Here is a 17,286-nt window from a genome sequence, read left to right as displayed (position 1 = left end):
GGAGCTACGTGGACACAGAAGCTAGGCGGCTGGCGACCACTGTGGAATGTTGTAGGTGAACTTGGGTAAGAGCCGTACACAGTTGAATTAGTACTTTTCACTGTACCCCGTGCATCTTACACACATGCACCACCTGCCCGTTCAATACATAGATGCTTAAAAGTAAATGAGCCCATAAATCCAGGAGGCTTATATGTTTCCTTCCATAAATGAACAAACGCAACACGTACTACTGTATTTCTCGCCCAGATTCCGAGTGCTCAGAATGGGCACAGCGTTTACACTGTCCCCTAGTGCATCACCCGCATGACTTTGTAAACAGGATGCTGGCACCGTAGCCCGACAGCAAATGGAGCAAAGTGACAGGGGGCATGTCCCGTTCATGGGTGACAAGGCGCCGTTGGGTCCCTTAGAGGGGGGCACGCCCTACCGCTGGCGGGTACGGGTGGTGGCATCTTCCACGCGGCCGGAGTGCGCGCAGGGCCACGGAGCGCCGCAAGGACAGCCGGCACGCCACACGTGTCTTCGCCGCCAGGCTCACGCGGAGCTTCGACTTCGTTCCACAGGAAGTGCTTGCTACTTGGGACCCTCGAAACGATGCTTCCTGGTTCGCATGCCTTTGAGGTCCGGGCTGTGGGGAACACGTGAGAGGCGTGGCCCCACAGACGTGCCCGCATGATGGCGGCACCCCGGCCGCAGACGGCGCAGCTCGAGAGCGCGATGTACGTGCGGGATTCGATGTGAATTACCATTTCCGGGTCACGTCACGGTTCCACAAGCGCGTCCTAGTTTTCAGGCAGAGCGCATTGGCGGGAGCGGGGCACGCAGGGTGTTGTGTGTGAGCCTTCCTGACCCTGACCCCGAACGTGCTCCGTGTGCGTCTCGGGCGTGAGGCCGGAGCACGGCTGGTGTTCGCAGCGGGGTAGTAGTCCGCTCCATCATTGATGCGTGCAGGCAGCAACGATCTCAGAGAGGTTGGGTAGCTCCCCCGGGGTCGCCCAGCCGGCAGACTAAGCAGGAGGGAGGACCAGTACGCTCACGGCTCCCGGCAGCTCGGCGCTGTCAGCCGAGCCCGTGTCCTCCCAGGCGGGGCGGCCAGCGGGCCACCGTCAGCGGTGCTTCCTCCTCAGAGATGCCGGGCAGCCGATGGGAACGCAGCGCACAAGCCGAGAGCTTTCAGGGCTGCTCACGGCTCTGAATTTCCTCGTTCGAATCCTTTTATCTCCGTGAACAAGTCTGAGACTCCGCGAAGGGCTGTAGCTGAAGACCCCGGCTCACGGGCAAGTCCGTCATTGTCGCGTCGGCGGCGGAACTCCGGGTTCTGCGCCTCACCCGTAGGCGTGTGGAGCAGGCCAGGTGGGCTGTGGGACCCCCCGGAGGACTGGCCTTTCCGAGCAGGGCACCGAGAAGCTTTGGTCCTTTCAGAGGCCTGATTGGAGTTCTCCGCCCAGAGAGGGACCCAGGACGGGGTTTGAAGAGGGAAGCTGCCGTCCCCATGAGGGCCCCCGTGTGGCCCCCGCGGAGTCCTGCATGTGCACTGAGCAGGGCCGTGCCCTGGACGGGCGTCGCGTGGCACCGTTCCTCACAGGGACTTGGCGGTCTGGTTGGGGTGAGGACAGAGGGCGGGTCTCGGGCAGCACCCATCCCATGCCACCCAGGGGCGGCGACAGCCTGCTGCAACCTTGTCGGGACTGTCTCAGCTGGCAGGTCTGACCAGGCCCCGGGCTGGACACACCAAGCTGCTCCGACCTCGTGTTACTAAACGTTCTGGGCACATCTGGGGGTGGGCTGTCCCGCCCCCACCCCGCCTCTGCTGAAAAGCGCCCTGGCTACTGCCTCTCTCCCCGCGGTCCCGTCTGGGGGTTACTCAGGCCCGCCTGTCCCCAGGCGGGTGCATGCCAGGGGACTGGCTGGTGGGGGCGGGGCACAGGACTGACGCCCTCCCCTTCAGGCAAGCTCGCAGCCTTGGAACAACTTGTTCCCACGAGCCAGCGGGACTCAGCGTCTTCGGGGGTCCCGGAGACATGGAATCCACGCCCCCCCCCCAGGCACCCCTACATGTACGCATGCCTTTGATCTCGCTCTCTGCACTCTCCCCTGCATGTGGGGACCCTTCAGCAATCCTGCTGCATGAACAGCTAGTGCAGAGGGGTGGGTGGGGCATCGAGACCCCTGATGCGGTGGGGCCGGGCACCTCGTGGAGGGAGAGGACAGAAGGCTGCAGGTGACAGGTGCACTGGGGACATGCCAGAGATGGAGGGACTTTGCACCGAGCTTGGATGGGACATGGTTTGGAGCAGGGGACAGAACGAGGGTGGCGGGGTCCTGGCAGGATCCAAGCATGGCCTCCTGGGAGCGGTCATCTTCATGCTCATGAACACTGAAGACCTACTGTGCGCCTGTGGGGGCGCTTGGGTGCAGGGATGAGTAAGGGCCGTCAGCCTGGACGGGATGGGGCACTGGCGGAGGACGCCGGCCTGTACCGAACACGGTGTGCGCTGCGCGCGGGGGGCGGGCGCCAGCAAATCCACGGTGAAGTGCAGAGCCTGGCAGCGAGCGTAAGAGAGTGAAGTCACAAATCTCAGCCATGAGCCTGAGATCGCAGATCGAATCTTCAGCATCGCTCGGGTCAGGACGGGGACTCAGCAGAGACACCACGCTGGGTCCTCACGCAGTCCCTGGAAATCCCAGAGGTGTCAGGAGGGGAGTGACGGGTCCAGGCGGGACCAAGTGGGTGGTGCTGGGAAGCAGAGGGGGTACTGGGCAGGGACACCGGGAGACGGGCGCAGGGGGCCCGGACTGCGGGGCGGGGTCTGCGTTCACAAGCTCAGCAGGGGGCCTGGACGCCCCTCCAGGAGGCCAGTGCCTTGACCAGACCCTGCGTCACTTCAGCAAAGTAGTGTCTTACTAGGCATCAAATCACCAAGGAGCCTGCGGATTGCCGGCCACGGGCCACTTGGCATTGGCAGTTTCCTGGTCACATTTGTCATGGTGATTGGGGAATGCATTTAATTACTTATTATTTTCCTACCCACGGGGGTGAATTCTTCCACAGTCATGAGCCAGAATCAACAGCAGTGGGGGGAAGGCTTTGCGCCGCGGTTGGTTGGAGAAGATGGGGTGATGGATCTGGGTGCACTCTCCGCTTGGTGGGGCCGCAAACAGCGACAAGGCAGTGCAGGTGCCGTCAGACCAGGCTTTCCCTCCTTGCGGCCGCGGGCCTAACGTCCAGCGTGTCCGGCCTGAGGAGAAACAGACCCCTACCAAGGTCAAGAGACATGAAGCACACGTTTTCATTATAGGCCTGTGTGCTGAGAATCCGGGGCCGGCAGACAGCTCCGGGGATTTAATACACAGTCCAGCACGGCGGAGCAGGACACGCCTGGCTTCCGGTCCTGTCCTTCCCCCTGGGGCAAGGTCATGCTTGTAAATGAAATTCTATGGGAAAAAAACCCGGTGACGTTTATTTTCTGCTTTCCACCTTCCAATCCTTGTCCGCATGCAGAGGTGTTTTCTCTGTTGGGATGGTGGTATGTAGCATAATTTTGTAGCTCTTATTTTTATTCTATTCTTAGAATTTTATACATTAAACATTTTTTAATGTTTTATTGTCCATATTTGAAGAGAGGGAAAAGGAGCGTGAGCAGGAGAGGAGCAGAGAGAGAGGGAGACACAGAATCCGAAGCAGGTTCCAGGCTCCGAGCTGTCAGCACAGAGCCCGACACGGGGCTTGAACCCACAGACCATGAGATCATGATATGAGCCGAAGTCGGATGCTCAACTGACAGCCCCCCAGGCGCCCCTTGAGTTTTACACATTTAAACAAAGTTTTATTTTAGAGGGAGAGAGAGAGAGAGAGTCTTAAGCAGGCTTCATGATCAGTGCAGAGCCCAACAAGGGATCCATCCCATGACCCTGGGATCATGACCTGAGCTGAAATCAAGTCACATGCTCAATCGACCAAGCCTCCAGGTGCCCCCTTTTTTGTAGTTTTAATGTACAGCCTATGATAACTCGCTTCTTTCAGATTAATTTTGTTTTAGTGGCTGAAGGACACAGGGAAGCAAATACATCCTACCTTTCAAACCCCTTCCCTTAACCCTGGAAACCGCCCCTCGGTCAGTGAAGCTGCCTCGGGCGACCCCACGACGGCCTTTGGGAGGCGTCTCTGGAGCCTCCTACCCTGACTGCTTCTAAGTCGCTCTGGACAGTCTCAGCTGAGTCTAGAATTTGGCGGCTGGTTTCAAGCTTTCCAGCGCCAAGTGAGTTTCTCTCCTGACGCACCTGCGAGGGCGGGGCCTCGCTGGGGACGGACACACAGTCGTCATGACCAAAAGTCCGCGCCCCCTGCCAGGGCCGGCTGGCGGTGGCCGGAAGTTCCCGGCGTGCCAGCTTGGTGACTGTCCCCGGGGGCTGCTCGGAGCCTGGAGCCTGCTTTGGATCCCGTGTCTCTGCCTCCCACGCCCCCCCTCCCCGTCCCCAAAAACCTGAATAACCATTAAAAAAAAAAAGAAACTGGGAAAAGTGAGGGTAAGCCGGGCACTACAGCCCGGGCCGCCACAGCCTGCGCGAAGGGACGGGCAGGCCGCCGGGGACGTCCTGGGTTTGCCTGCTGGCTCACGAGGGTCCACACCCAGATTCGTGCAGTTTGAGGGTTGGTTAGTGTGCAGGGCAGACCTCTCCCCACCGCCCGCATCCCCACTCCCTCGGCCCCAGGCTGGACGCGGCTGACAGGGAGCCCTTTCCCCGGGGAACCTGGGAGATGCCGTCTTCCAGGAAATTGCAAGTGTCCCTTCAGGCGGACAGCCACCTGGCACCACGCGGCGGCTCCCCTGGCCGTCCTCCCGCGCAGGGCCGTGTGCGCGGTGCAGGCTCACTCCTGGCGGGCTTCCTGGCGGGGGCTGCCCTTCTCTTCGGCCCACTCCAGACACAGGGTTCGTGGGTCCACACGGTGCACCTGCTCTCCTTAACACGGTCGGAAAGGGCGTCCTTCCGGCAGGATCGCCCGCGAGTCCCGCCGGCTCGGGAGCGCGCGGCTCGCTCACTTCCGGTGAGCGGAGCCTTCTTCCGGCGCAGCGTTTCCCGCCCCCGCGCCGCTAGGCTCCCGCCGTCCTGGGGCCCGAAGACACGTCCTCCCCCGGAGTCGCGGGGCTTCCTGCAGAAATGACATCTGGCCGTGGGCGGTACGTGCCACCCGGAAGGGCTGTGTCCCCTTCGTGAGGGTGCAGACCCCCCCCCCCCGCGTCCCCTTTCCACCGGCCGCAGCAGTGTGGTTACCAGCCCCCTCGCGCCGCCGCGGGACCCGAGCCGCCGTCACCCTCTCATTCCCACTGCGGAGCGGGCAGGCGGCCCGGGCACCGGGAGGGAGTCCCGGCTGCCAGGCGTTTGGTTTTCTGTGGGTTACAGGCTGCCTCCTGGTGGGTATAAATGGACGAGTGGAAAATGCGGGCAGGGCCTTGAAAAACGGCCGCTTCCTCAGGGTTCGGAACGCGGGCTTGGCCGCGGTGCTGACACCGTTGTCTGCACTTGCCGTGGACGCGAGGGTTAACTCCGGTCCAGCCCTGGAATCTTCACCGTGCCGGATCAGTGTCACCCAAGTGAGCGAGGTTTTACAGTAAAACCAAGGGCACCTGCGGGACCCCAGGGCAGGGCGGTGGCTGTCCGTGGGAGCGGTGGCGGGGAGCCGGCCGGGGCCACGCCGCTGCACGTAAAGGACAGACGTCGGCTTGCAGCGGAGAGAACGCACGGATCACCTCGCGTCCTTCAGTTGTCCGTGAAGCCGTTTGCCCACAGTCACGCAGAAGAGCTGAGAAGAGGCCCAAAGAGATGTTATTTAGAGAAAATATTTCGGTTTAAACTGGTTTTCGTGCCGCCTCCCACGTGAGGAGCCCTGGACACTCCTGGCCCAGGATCTGGGAAGGGCCCTGAACGTCAGGTTCCGAAGGCAGGGACACCCAGGTGTGTGGGGGGGGGTGGCGCTCAGAATGGAGGGACCAGAATCGCGGGCAGGGGGGAGCCTGACGGCTGGGCTGACCCCATGCAAACAGTCCCCATCTCTGCCCAGGGCACAGGAATGTTCTTCAGCGGGGAAGGCTGGCAGCCCCTGGGAGGTCAGGGGACACTTGTGCCCGGTGCCCTGAGCCCGGCCAGCAGACACGGTGCATTCTGTGGGGCGGGGGGCCGTCCCCTTCCTCCAGGCAGCCGGTCAGCCGCCAGACCTGAGCCAGCAGGACCGGGCATGGGGAGGAGCCAGTTAACATCTGAGCAAAGCCAGTCCCCTGCAAAAGAGACAATGTGTTCACACAAAGGAAGACAGTTGTCCTAAGGTGACCCATCTGGCCAGGCTGTGGCTTTGGATGTGGTGTGACTCTTCTGCTGTAGACCCTGGTCCTCACTCTCCTAGGACGGGGCGGTGACGTGGGGACAGGCCATCTGTTGGGGTGCCGGCTGGGGGGCCCAGTATGGTGGGGGCTGGGCTGGGGGCTGGGGGGCCCACCAGGGAGGGCGACTTTTACCTACCTGAGTTCACGAGTCTGAGAGTCCGCCTTGTCGCTGGAAAGCAGCCCTGGTGAAAACGTGGTAAATGTTTTGCTCAACAGATTTGAGCAGAGAGAGCATCCGAAACCCAACTGAACTACGTCTTATTTATCTTTCACGGAAGATGCTCATCAGTCCGGTTCTGTTGCAAGTCAACCATCAGGGGCGGCGGGAGCGCTGTCAGGAGTCCCAGAAATGCGGTCTGGCAAACGGATGCCGCTAGACTGACTGCACGTCAGACGTTTACAGGATTAGACCAGCTCCCCGGGAGCTCTTGGGGCATCTGGTCGAGTGTGAGATATGCGTAAACTTGGCGTTAGGACATTGCAAGCACGTGCTTGACTATCAAGTAGTTTTGTTGCTAATCTGTGGGTCTGTGTAGGTACAGGTATGTGCACAGATGTCCACGTGTGGGTGCAGCATACGGTGGTAGCGTGTGAGTGTGCCCACGTGCACGTGCGTGGCTGGCCAGGACATGGGTCCGAGGGCGGAGTCAGTGAGGCACGGGAGGACCGCGGGACGCTGCGGTAACCAGTCACTCTGGGTGGCCTGGGACAGCCGCTCCCCGGATCCGTGAGCTGAAGCCTGGGGGCCCCTGAAGGAGGCGCCAGGGGCCGGGGCCGGAGCCCCGGAGCAGCGAGCCGCACCAGGAGCGGCGGGACCTTTACCCTGGGCGTCTGTAAGGGCTCGGGAGTCCACGGTGACACCGGCGGATGCTGGGGAAATAAAGGAGCACGGGAGAAAAGACAGTTGTCTGTTATTTGGAAGATCTCAGTGTGGGAAGCAAGTGGCGGCTTCCTTCCAAGGAATATGGTTCAGAGATGGGGGAGAACACGGTGACTTCGCGGTGGAGAAAGGTGACAAACGTGACCTCAGCCGGTGACCATAGTAGCAGCGGCGGTGATGGGCGACGCAGATGGCACGTCCCCACGGTCTGATGTGTGGGAAGGGCACTTCCCTCTGATGCCCTCCCCAAACCCCAGAACCCCATCTATGAGGAAGAACCCAGCGACCCCCAAGAGAGGGATGGTGTACAGACTGCTGGCCCGCCTCAAACGCCGGGGCCTCCCAGGTGCGGGGTGGCCCCCAAGCTGTGCCGCCCACGGAGACACGGCGAGGGACCGTGACGGGGTGCTGGGGCAGATCCCGAGGGCGGGTGCCGACGGCAGAGTCCGGAAGCTGTCGGAAGCCTGGGTTCGTGCGAACGCATCAGCGCAAGGTCGATACTTCCGACCCGTGAGCCGTGTTAGTGCCGGCTGGTGACGGCAGGTGGAATCCAGTCTCGGGCACACGGGCACTGCGCCTGCCATCTCTGCCACCGTTCTTGAAAAGAAGCTTGTTTAAAAAAACAGTGAGCTTGGAGGAAAGCCTGCTTCCTGTGTGTGCTTTTTTATCCTCCTCCTTTCAGATAATGAAAATATAAGTAACTAACTAAATAAATGCAAAAGAAAACAAACGAAGGGGGGCGCCGGGGGGGCTCAGTCGGGTAAGCGTCCGGCTTCGGCTCAAGTCATCTCACGGATCGTGGGTTCGAGCCCCGCATTGGGCCCTGGAACCTCCTTCAGAGTCTGTGTCTCCCTCTCTCTCCGACCCTCCCTTGCTCACACTGTCTCTCTCTGTCTCTCAAAAATATAAATTAAAAAACTAAGAAAACAAAAAACAAAACGAAGGGCCTGGCTGTGGGCCTCGTCTCCTGCCAATATCCTGGGAGTTTGGAGCCGGCTCACATCTGAGGACGAGCGGGCGGGAGCGTGCCCTGGACCTCCTGTGGGTGTCTCCGCGCCAGGAGCGAGCTGCCGAAACAGGCATCGCTGACGAGGGCTTGGGGACCGGCTGTCCTGTACGCACCTGCGTCACCAGAGACTCCTGACCGGGAATAACGCATTCACCACGCTTCATCAAACAGCGATGATGCCACTACCTTTGGAGTCTGCTGGATGGTTTTCTAGATATTTTTATTTTTAAATGTTTTAATGTTTATTCATTTTTGAGACACAGAGAGAGAGAGAGAGCATGAGCAGGGGGAGGGGCAGAGAGAGAGGGAGACACAGAATCGGAAGCAGGCTCCAGGCTCTGAGCTGTCTGCACAGAGCCTGACACAGGGCTCGAACTCATGAACACTGAGATCATGACGTGAGCCCTCCAGGCACCGAGCTGCCATATGGTTTTATATTTTATTTTCTCACCTGATGCTCCCTAATCTCCCCTGATGCGGGCAGAGGCTGGCTGTTGCTCTGCTGGCCCCTTCACTCTCCCTTTAAGCCACTGTGGGTGCCACACGCGGAAGTAACTGAGAACAGGCAGGAGCGTCCCGAGGACAGCACCACCTGCTGTCAGCTGCACCGGCCACTCTGTCACTAGCTACTGTGTCACTGGCTGCCGCCACTGCTCTGGCCCCGGCTCCAGGTCCTGCTGGGGGAACCTGCCCGTGGCCCCGGTCTTGTCCGGCTGGCGCGTGCCCTCTTGGTGATACCCACACGGCTCTTTGCCTTGCTCACGCCCCCAGGGCTGCACCCTTCGCCGGGGCCCCACCCACCGCCGGCCTCAGGGAGCGTCCCCGGGAGGGCTGGGCGTCTCCATGGCCTCTGATCCTCACTCTTCAGTGTGAAAGACCGGATGCTGTTTGCTGGTTTTTGTTTTTGTTTTTTTAACTTTCATTTTGCTCAAACCAGTGATTTAATTCGGCAAAATCAAAATAGATCACTGGGGAGAAAATTAAAGAAGCGTGACAAAAATATAAGCCAAATCGTTTAGACATGAGGCCGCTGCTCTGCGCTGCGGTGGGAGGGGCCCCTGTGGAGCCGCATGAGCCCGGTGGCGGCAGGACAGAGACCTGGGGTGAGCGACCCGACGGCCTCACATGTAGGCCTGCTCACCCCAGGCCCCAGGCCGGGCCACCGCACCTGCTGGCCCTGCAGCCTTGGCCCCAGGGTGGCCCCCGGGGAGGGCCCCCACCTCCCGGCCTTGAGCTGGAGGGGTGGGGAGGGTGACTACTCTTAGGATGGCCCCTAGCCAACAGCAGCAGGGCCTGTCCCTGAGGAAGCCAGGAGGACACGGAGGGGACCTTGGGGCAGGGGTGGAGAAGGCCCCCAAGGACTAAAACTCCTTGTTTTGGAGCCGAGGGTCGGGGATGGGGTTGGTGATGGGACAGGGACAGGAAGAATGGGCCTGGGGGGGCATCCTTGGAGATTTCTGTCCCCTGCCAGGAAAGTCATCACATATCCAGACACATTGCACTGGGAGCCAGAGCCCCGTGGGGACCGGCCTGGGGTGAGAAAGGGGACCTGTGCGGAGGCCGCGACCCGCAGGCCAGGAGCGTCTCCTGGGAACAGACACACAATGCGTGTGAGCGACGTTTTCCACCACAGGACGAGGGACTGGCTGTGTGCAGCTGAGCTCCGAGTGGATGTGGGACGGAGCAAGGGGACGTGGGGGGACACAGAGGGGTGGGGGGAGGAGACACAGTGGGGGATGTGGAGGGGATGCAGGGGTGGACACGGGGAGGTACGGAGGGAATGCAGGGGGGACGTGGAAGGGATGTGGAGGGGATGGGGGGAGATGTGGAGGGATGGGGTGAGCTGGAGGGGAGGGGGGACACAGGGGACAAGGGGGGGAAGGGGGGAGCGCTCTCTGGCCCCGACCAGGGAAGGGAGGGGAAGGGAGGAGACAGGGGAGTGTCCCCCGCCGCGAGCGGCCCCCAGCCCCTTCCCCAGAACCACGCTGGGCACCTGCCTCCAGCCTTGGAGCGCGTCTGTGAGCGTGTCTCGTGTGCCCTAAGGTACTGACGCAGCTGCGGGAGGTCGGTTTTCGGACCTGCGAACGCGCAGCTCCCCACGCGCGTCAGCAGCGAGTGCATCTTGGTTTGGGAGCTTTCACAGGAACGTCGTGCCTCTGGACCGTGGGGAGACGTGTTTAAACCTGTGAAGGGGAGCAGTAGAGCAACCCAGTATTTGGCAGAGGAAGAGGTGACGACGAGGACCCTCGGCAGGTGCAGTGGCGGTGCCGTGGGCACAGGGACTTACCGAGGACGTTACAGTCACAGGGTGGGCTGTGGAAACCGAAACGTTTTAAAATGGTCTCAATCTCGTCCCCCCCCCCCCCCCCGGACGCAAAGACCCCACAGGCCCATAGAGACCCAGCGTGCCCTACACGGAGCACGACGCGAGGTGACGCTGAAGCAGAGCCGCACGTGGCGTCCTGTAGCTCTGCGCGAGCGGCTCACACGCGTGCGCGCTGGCCGGGCCACACAGTCCTGAAGAGAAAGTCAAGTTTGCAAAAACGGCCAAACCATCCCACCCACAGCAAAGGGGTGAAACCTGAGCATCTCCGCCCCAAGCACTCCGGGGTCGGCGTTCTCGGCGCGTCGCTTGCTGCAGGGGCCGAGGAGGGGGAGACCGGACAGAGGCGTGTTGTCGCCGAGAGCGCTCCGGCCAGTGGCTGTCGCGGGGGGTGGGGGGCAGGAGCGCCAAGCACGGGGAGACGGTGAGGAACTGGAATATACTGAACTCTGTCCCGCAAACAGAGACTGGAAAAAAGAAACTGTCAGCCCGCAGGGAAAACGTCACATTGTCCGAGACATGGAAGTCATGCAGACGGCGCCTTCTGACCGGGTGGGAGTGTGCGTTGGTAGAACCTCAGTGGAGGGCAAATGTTCTTTAAAGCTTATTTATTTTGAGCGATACAGAGATAGCATGAGTAGGGGAGGGGCAGAGAGAAAGGGAAGGAGGGACGGAGAGAGAGAGAGAGGAGAGCGCGCCCCAAGCAGGCCCGGTACTGTCAGCATTGTCCGCAGAGCCTGACGCGGGGCTTGAACTCCTGCAACTGCCAGATCGGGACCTGAGGTGAAAACAAGCGCTGGGCACTTAGCTGACTGAGCCCCCCGGGCGCCCGGAGGGTAAATTTTTAATATCACTCCGTTACCGTTACAGATGCATTCTGACTCTTTGGTTCTACGTTGACGGGTCTTCCTACAAGAGGTCATTCGTGATTGTGTCGAATCGCACGGAAAACCTTGGCGGCTCCGTGCGCGTCCACCCGCGGGCGCTCCTGACACACACGAGGGTGGTCCTTGCGACGGGTCGCCCCGCAGCCGCAGGAAGACCCGGCCGGCCGCGCAGGCCTGGCGAGCCGCAGGCGGACGTTCAGCCGGAGGAGGGGTGAGGCGGCCGCACAGACGTGGGCTCGCGTGGTCTCCGAACTAGCGCGTGGCGGTGGAGGCCGTCGTGTGTAAGAACGTGTGCCGGACGTCGCAAAGAGAAACGCCGACCCGCTGCTCCTTGTGCCGTCACTGGAGGAGGATCAGACAGGGTGCCGGATGGGCTCTTTAGGATGTTGTAAAATTTTGTGCCATTGTGTGTATTATTTACTCAAAACAAATAAGCAATTTACTTGGCAGCAAACGGAGTGACACTGCTGGGACCCTCCAATGGCCTCGCCTTCCCAGTGTCCCTGTGCCATTCTGGACTCGGTGACCCGCCTGAGCTGTAAGGACGTTCTGGGTGCCTGTCCCTCCCCTGGACCCTGAGACTTCTGGAGCCCACCGCCACCCCTCTCTGCAGCGTCAAGACCCCCCGACGGGGCCACCGGCTCCCTGCTCCCGCTCTCACCAGCGAGGTGGTCCTGGAGGAGTAGCGAGGCCTTTCTGCTCCCTGCTTCCCCGTCTGTGAAATGGGAACCGCTTCGGTCACGTCAGCCTCAGGGTAGTTGCCCGGCCCCACGTGCGGTAGGTTCTTAATGTGCATCAGCGCTTGGTGAGGTCTCTGCTTTCACACACGGCCGACCGGGGGCTGGCGCATCGTGGCACTTGGCCTTGTCATGGAATAAACAGGTGCATTCCTCCCTGCGATCCGGGGCTAACGAAGCTGTCTTCTGCTTAGCTGGTAGAGAATTCTGGACGATTCAGGCCATCCAGGAGCCCGGCGTCCCTGACTGGAGAAAGGAGAGTGGAAACCGGCAGGCAGGCCTCTTTGCCAACCCTAAAAATATTTTAGCTGATCTCAGGGATCCAGATAACTCCAGGGAGCTACTGGCATCTCAGAGTGAGGGGCCGGCCTGTCGGTGACCACAGACAGCCCACGCCGCAAGGCCGGCGTCAGGGCAGCGTAAATGACCTTCCGGAATAAATCGTTTCCACTGAGCTTCCTTGCACCCTGCCCTGGCGGGCGATGGCACTCAGACAGGGCGAGCCATGGGGAACCTTCTGGAAGCTCAGGGTAGCCAGGACGGTGTTCCTTCAGCAAGAGAGAAGGCCCGCTCCCTGGAGGGCCTGGGCGAGGTCATTGCAGTGACAGGCTGTGGCTCGGTCCTCCCGTCTGTCCGGCCTCGGCAAGAAAACGACCCCGTGAACCAAACCCGCACTGCCCAGCGCCAGGTGCGTGTTGTGGGGTTAGCGCCGCGCGGCCGGAGCCGCCTGGTGGGGTCCCGTGGAGTCACAGCCGTGTTCTGCAGGCCGCCCGGCTTTGCGTTTACACGCGGAGGAGGTTCACGCTGCGCACTGTTTGCAAGGACCCCTCCCTGTCTCACAAATCCCCTCCTGTGCTCCAGACCGAGGCGGCTCAGGCTGCGCCCGAACTCCGCCCAGGGCCCCTCCCTGTCCACCAGCGGGGAGAGGGGACACCGGGGTTTCAAGATGGCAGCTTTCTCCAAAATAAAAGAATTCAGAATCGGGGCGGCCACAAAGTGATCAATGTCCTCTGCACCTGCCAGACACGCCGGTGGGTCCGCCGCGAGGGGACCACTTGCAGAGCAGAAGAGCTGAATCCAAGGTCGAAGCACAGCCGGGCGGGTCCAGCCTGGGGCCCCGCCTTCTGGAGACACGCCCCCCCCCCCCCCCCCAACCGCAGGCCTCCTCTGGGACGCTCCGAGGCAGCCTGCCCGGCTGGGCTCACAGCACCCACACACACAGTGATTCCGGGAGTGTGGACGGCCGCGGTCTGGGGGCGCTGAGCCAGGACCCACGAGACCTCAGTTCTCGTGTCAGACCCGCCCCGTTCACAGCGGCCGCACCCCCACCCACGTCCTCAGCGCCTGTCACTGTACCCAAATCCCTGCCACTGCCCAGAGCCCTCTGGGAGGGGACAGCGTCACAAAGGCTTCCTTGGCCAGTAGGGGGCGAGGCCACTCTTCTACAGGTTGGAAACCAATGTCTGGAATGATCTCAGACATTTATTTCTGCTGATGTGCGTCTCCGGAAGCCCTCGAGGTGACCCAGGACAAGCGAGTGCAGGGGGGTTGATCCAGGAAGGCCCAAGGTCAGGGCAATCGGGTGCGAGCTGTACCGGCAGAGACAAAACTGGGGTACGTGGTGCCGCCATCTTGTCAGGCCCGCCAAGCCACCCCTCCTCCAGGAAGGCAGATGCAGCCGGGACTTGTAGCCGGGCAGGGGGCAGGGATGGCTTCCCCGTGCCTCAACTCCTTGCTCATCGGTGCCTTAGGCTTTTGCCAAGATGCCCAAGATGGATGTCTGCCCTCCCTCCCCCCCTCCCTTCCCCTACCAACTTTCTCACCCTCCCCTCCCTCCCCCTCCCTCCCTCTTCTCCCTCCCTTTCCCTCTTCCCTCCTCTCCATTTCCTCTTCCCTCCTTTCCTTTTCTTCCTCCTTCCCCTCCTCTTCCCCCCTCTCTCCTTCCTTCCTCCCTCACTCCCTCCCCCCCTCATCCTTCTTTCCTCTGTCCCTCCCTCTTCCTCTCTCCCCCCTCCCTTCCTCTCTCTCTCCCTCTGTCTCTCTCTCTCCTCTCTCTCTCTCTCTCTCTCTCTCTCTCTCTCTCTCTCTCTCTCTCTCGTCATCTTAAAAGCCACAAACACCTGCCTATCACGAGACTTGCACTTTGCACTTACTCGGGCTTCACAGTGACCCCTCAAAGGATCCTGCCCAATTCTAGAGGGGGGGACTGAGCTCAGCAGGGTGGGAAGCCATGTCAGGTGACCTTGGACCCTCAGTAGGGGACTGTCTGCCGCTCCCACATCCAGGGCCTTTCCTAAGACTCAGGTAAGACTCAGGGGAGCCTTTTAAAACGTGCCCAGAGGAGACCTAGTTCCTATGGACCCTAAAGTGTTCTTGCGTGCGTGTCCCCGGGCCTCTCCGTAGCTCTGTCACCGAGGGAAGTCTGGTTCTGACCAGGTCGCCCTTTCCCTCGGGAGGAAGGACAGCAAATACAGAGATCTAATGACAGCGGGGGAAGGGACAGGACAGGAAGAATGTGTTTCCTACAGGAAGATATGGGGGCTGGGAGGGACATGGGGGAATTGAGAGGGATGCAGAGAGTCTGGGAGAGAGATGGGGGTCCAGGAGAGAGATGGGGGGTGTGTGGGCGAGAGAGGCTCTGAAAAACTGAGATGAGTAGTGAAGAGAGAGGAAGACGCTGTCCTGAGAAATTGAGATAAAGGATCGGATTAAGGACAGATTTCTTGGGGCTGCCGAGCTGTATTTCCCTGGGTGGGATGCTCCGCTCACACCGGGTCACATGGATCGCCGTAGATTTATTAGGGTTTCATAATCAAGTTCAAATTCTGTACGGTGGGAACCATCCATGTTTTGAGCCCAAACATCACACTGAAGTAAAACCCGACATTCCCGGTGCTGAGGGGCATGGACAAGCCGGGCTCTGTCCGCGTCCACACCGGTGGGTCATAGCCTGGCCCAGACGTCCACACTCACATCTCCAGATCCCAGCCTCACCGCTGCCCGCTTACTCCGGATTGGGGCCCACCTGTTTACGAGTTGTGGTATGAGGTGACAGCATGGGGGTCTGGGGGGGTGCTGAAAGCCGCATGGTTTCTGGATGCGGATTCCACTCCTGCTCTCATGGTCTGGTGCCCTGCCCCCCATCTCATCCCGTCTCTTCCTGTTCCCCGCACCAAAAAATAATTTTTTTAAATCGTAACTTATCCTGGGCATATAATGCATGCATTTCCACCATTTCTCCCAAGCTTTTATGCTTTGGGTCCATGGACAAAGGGTGGGAATGACCTGGTAGCATTCTGACCCAGTGGTGGTGCAGAGAGAGTGGTGAGCCTGAGGGGCGGGCTCCGGCTGGTGGGGGCCGGGGTGGGGGCGGCGCCGGCTGAGGTCCGACCCCACCTGTGCTGTCTGCAGGGGCGGGGGGGGGGCTCTGGGGCCGCTAGCGGGGGTCGAACCGGAAGGGGCAAGGGTAGTCTGCCCGTTCCTTGTGACTGTGAACTGGGTGGAATGCAGTGATTTTAGGGCCAGAGAGCCACCACCTGTGTGTTCATTTTATGCCTTTTTAAAATTTAAGACATTGGTTTTCAAAATGGATTTTTCAGAAGAAAAAAAATAGACGCCTAACCTGCCTCTGCCGAACTGATGGAGAAAAAGCGGATTTGGGCTCGTTCGGGTGTTTCCTCCCAGAGCCGCCTGGCCCCGCGGCTGCACACGGTGCCGCTGTTCTCAGTGTTTTGGAGAAACAGCTATATTTTGCTTAGGTCTCAAAGCACCTGAACTTGAAGGGCTAGGAGGTCCCTGAGAATCTCCGGATCCGTGGCTTTCACCAGACTCCTTGCCCTGACACCTTTGCTCTTTGCGATTACCCCATTCTTTGTCAGACAATTTTGGACAAGAGGCCCGAGGCAGTACTAGTGACAGTTCTGAGTCCCTGAGCAGGTGGAAGGAGCTGCACGGACTTGACTTCCATCTTACGCCGCTGTCAAGTCCTTTTGTCTCCTCCACAGAAGGCTTTGCACTTGCTCAGAGGAAAGATACCAAAGGCAAATAAATATAAAAACCCAGCAGAACGGAGCTCTGAGAAAATCAAGCTGTCCACACGGACCCCCACCCCCAATCAGACCTTATTTAAAGTATCCATTTATTATGAACAGGTTCACTTTTAGAGCGTTGTGAGAGCCACATGCAGGCGGAGCGGGAGGGAGATCCATGCGTCCCCGCCCCCGGGGGTCCCGGGCCCAGAACGCCAAGCTGGCATGCTGATTGCGGCCCGGGAAGAGCCCCCATCTGAGGCTTGCGGGGGGGGGGGGGGGTGGTACCCAGGCTGGAGGTGGGGTTTGCATTCCTTTTGAAATGGGATCCCAAGGTCTGGAGCTACCACTTTTTTTTCCTTTTGTTTTGGTGCTTTTCCGGACGAGGGGGCCCAGAATGCTTGGTAACTCGCTTCCCCAGCCGCAGGATCAGGTCTGAAGAGATGGTGGCACCGGAGGCGCTGCCGCGTCTCAGCCCCACTGCGACGCACGGGGCGACTTGCCACAGGCTGCCCCTGCTGATTGATGTTTCCAATTTGACTTTTGCAAACCCACCCAGGTTTCGTTGGGCGGGCGTGTGTGTGTGTGTGTGTGTGTGTGTGTGTGTGTGTGTGTGTGTGTGGGTCACATGACCTCCAGTCTCCAATCTGGGTACCAATTAAGCCGAGGCCGGCCAAGAGGGAAAATCAACGAGCGGAGGGACCGCTTCGCCGCGGCCTCGCCAAAGACTGCGGACTCGGAGGCCAGGCGGGCGGGCCCGGTGTTCCCAGAGGAGGGGCGAGGACTCTGCTCACCCCGGCTCGGCCCCAGGAGGGGGGGCGGTCACCTTCAGCTCAGGGGAGCCGGGGAGACGCGAACCCCGCTGGCTGCTCCCGCCGCCCCGCCGCCTCCAGCGCGCAGCCTCCGCTCGCTCTCCGCCGGCGCGACCAGGGACCCAGCGACGTCGCGGTCCCCAGCTCCGGCTGCGCCTCCCCACGCCGGCTCCTGCCGCCGCAGCCTCCGGCCGCGCCCCTCCCCGGGCCCGCCCCTCCGTCCCCGG

General features: G+C 60.8%; 1 protein-coding gene and 1 long non-coding RNA gene across 2 annotated transcripts in view; one reads left to right on the top strand and one right to left on the bottom strand.

The window, feature by feature from the left end:
* The window catches only part of MINAR1 (membrane integral NOTCH2 associated receptor 1), a 71,521-nt gene that overhangs the window by 30,015 nt on the left and 24,220 nt on the right, over positions 1–17,286 (top strand). The gene's annotated exons all lie outside the window — the stretch shown is intronic.
* LOC115300836 lies at positions 11,224–13,553 on the bottom strand. The gene is made up of 3 exons (XR_003912877.1): positions 13,236–13,553; positions 12,144–12,465; positions 11,224–11,824 (listed from the first exon to the last, which is right to left on the bottom strand). It is a non-coding gene; the product is annotated as an uncharacterized LOC115300836 (long non-coding RNA).

Source organism: Suricata suricatta, chromosome 9, assembly GCF_006229205.1.
Source record: "Suricata suricatta isolate VVHF042 chromosome 9, meerkat_22Aug2017_6uvM2_HiC, whole genome shotgun sequence".
In the NCBI taxonomy this organism is placed as follows: Eukaryota; Metazoa; Chordata; class Mammalia; order Carnivora; family Herpestidae; genus Suricata; species Suricata suricatta.
This window is presented reverse-complemented; position numbering and strand designations above follow the sequence as displayed.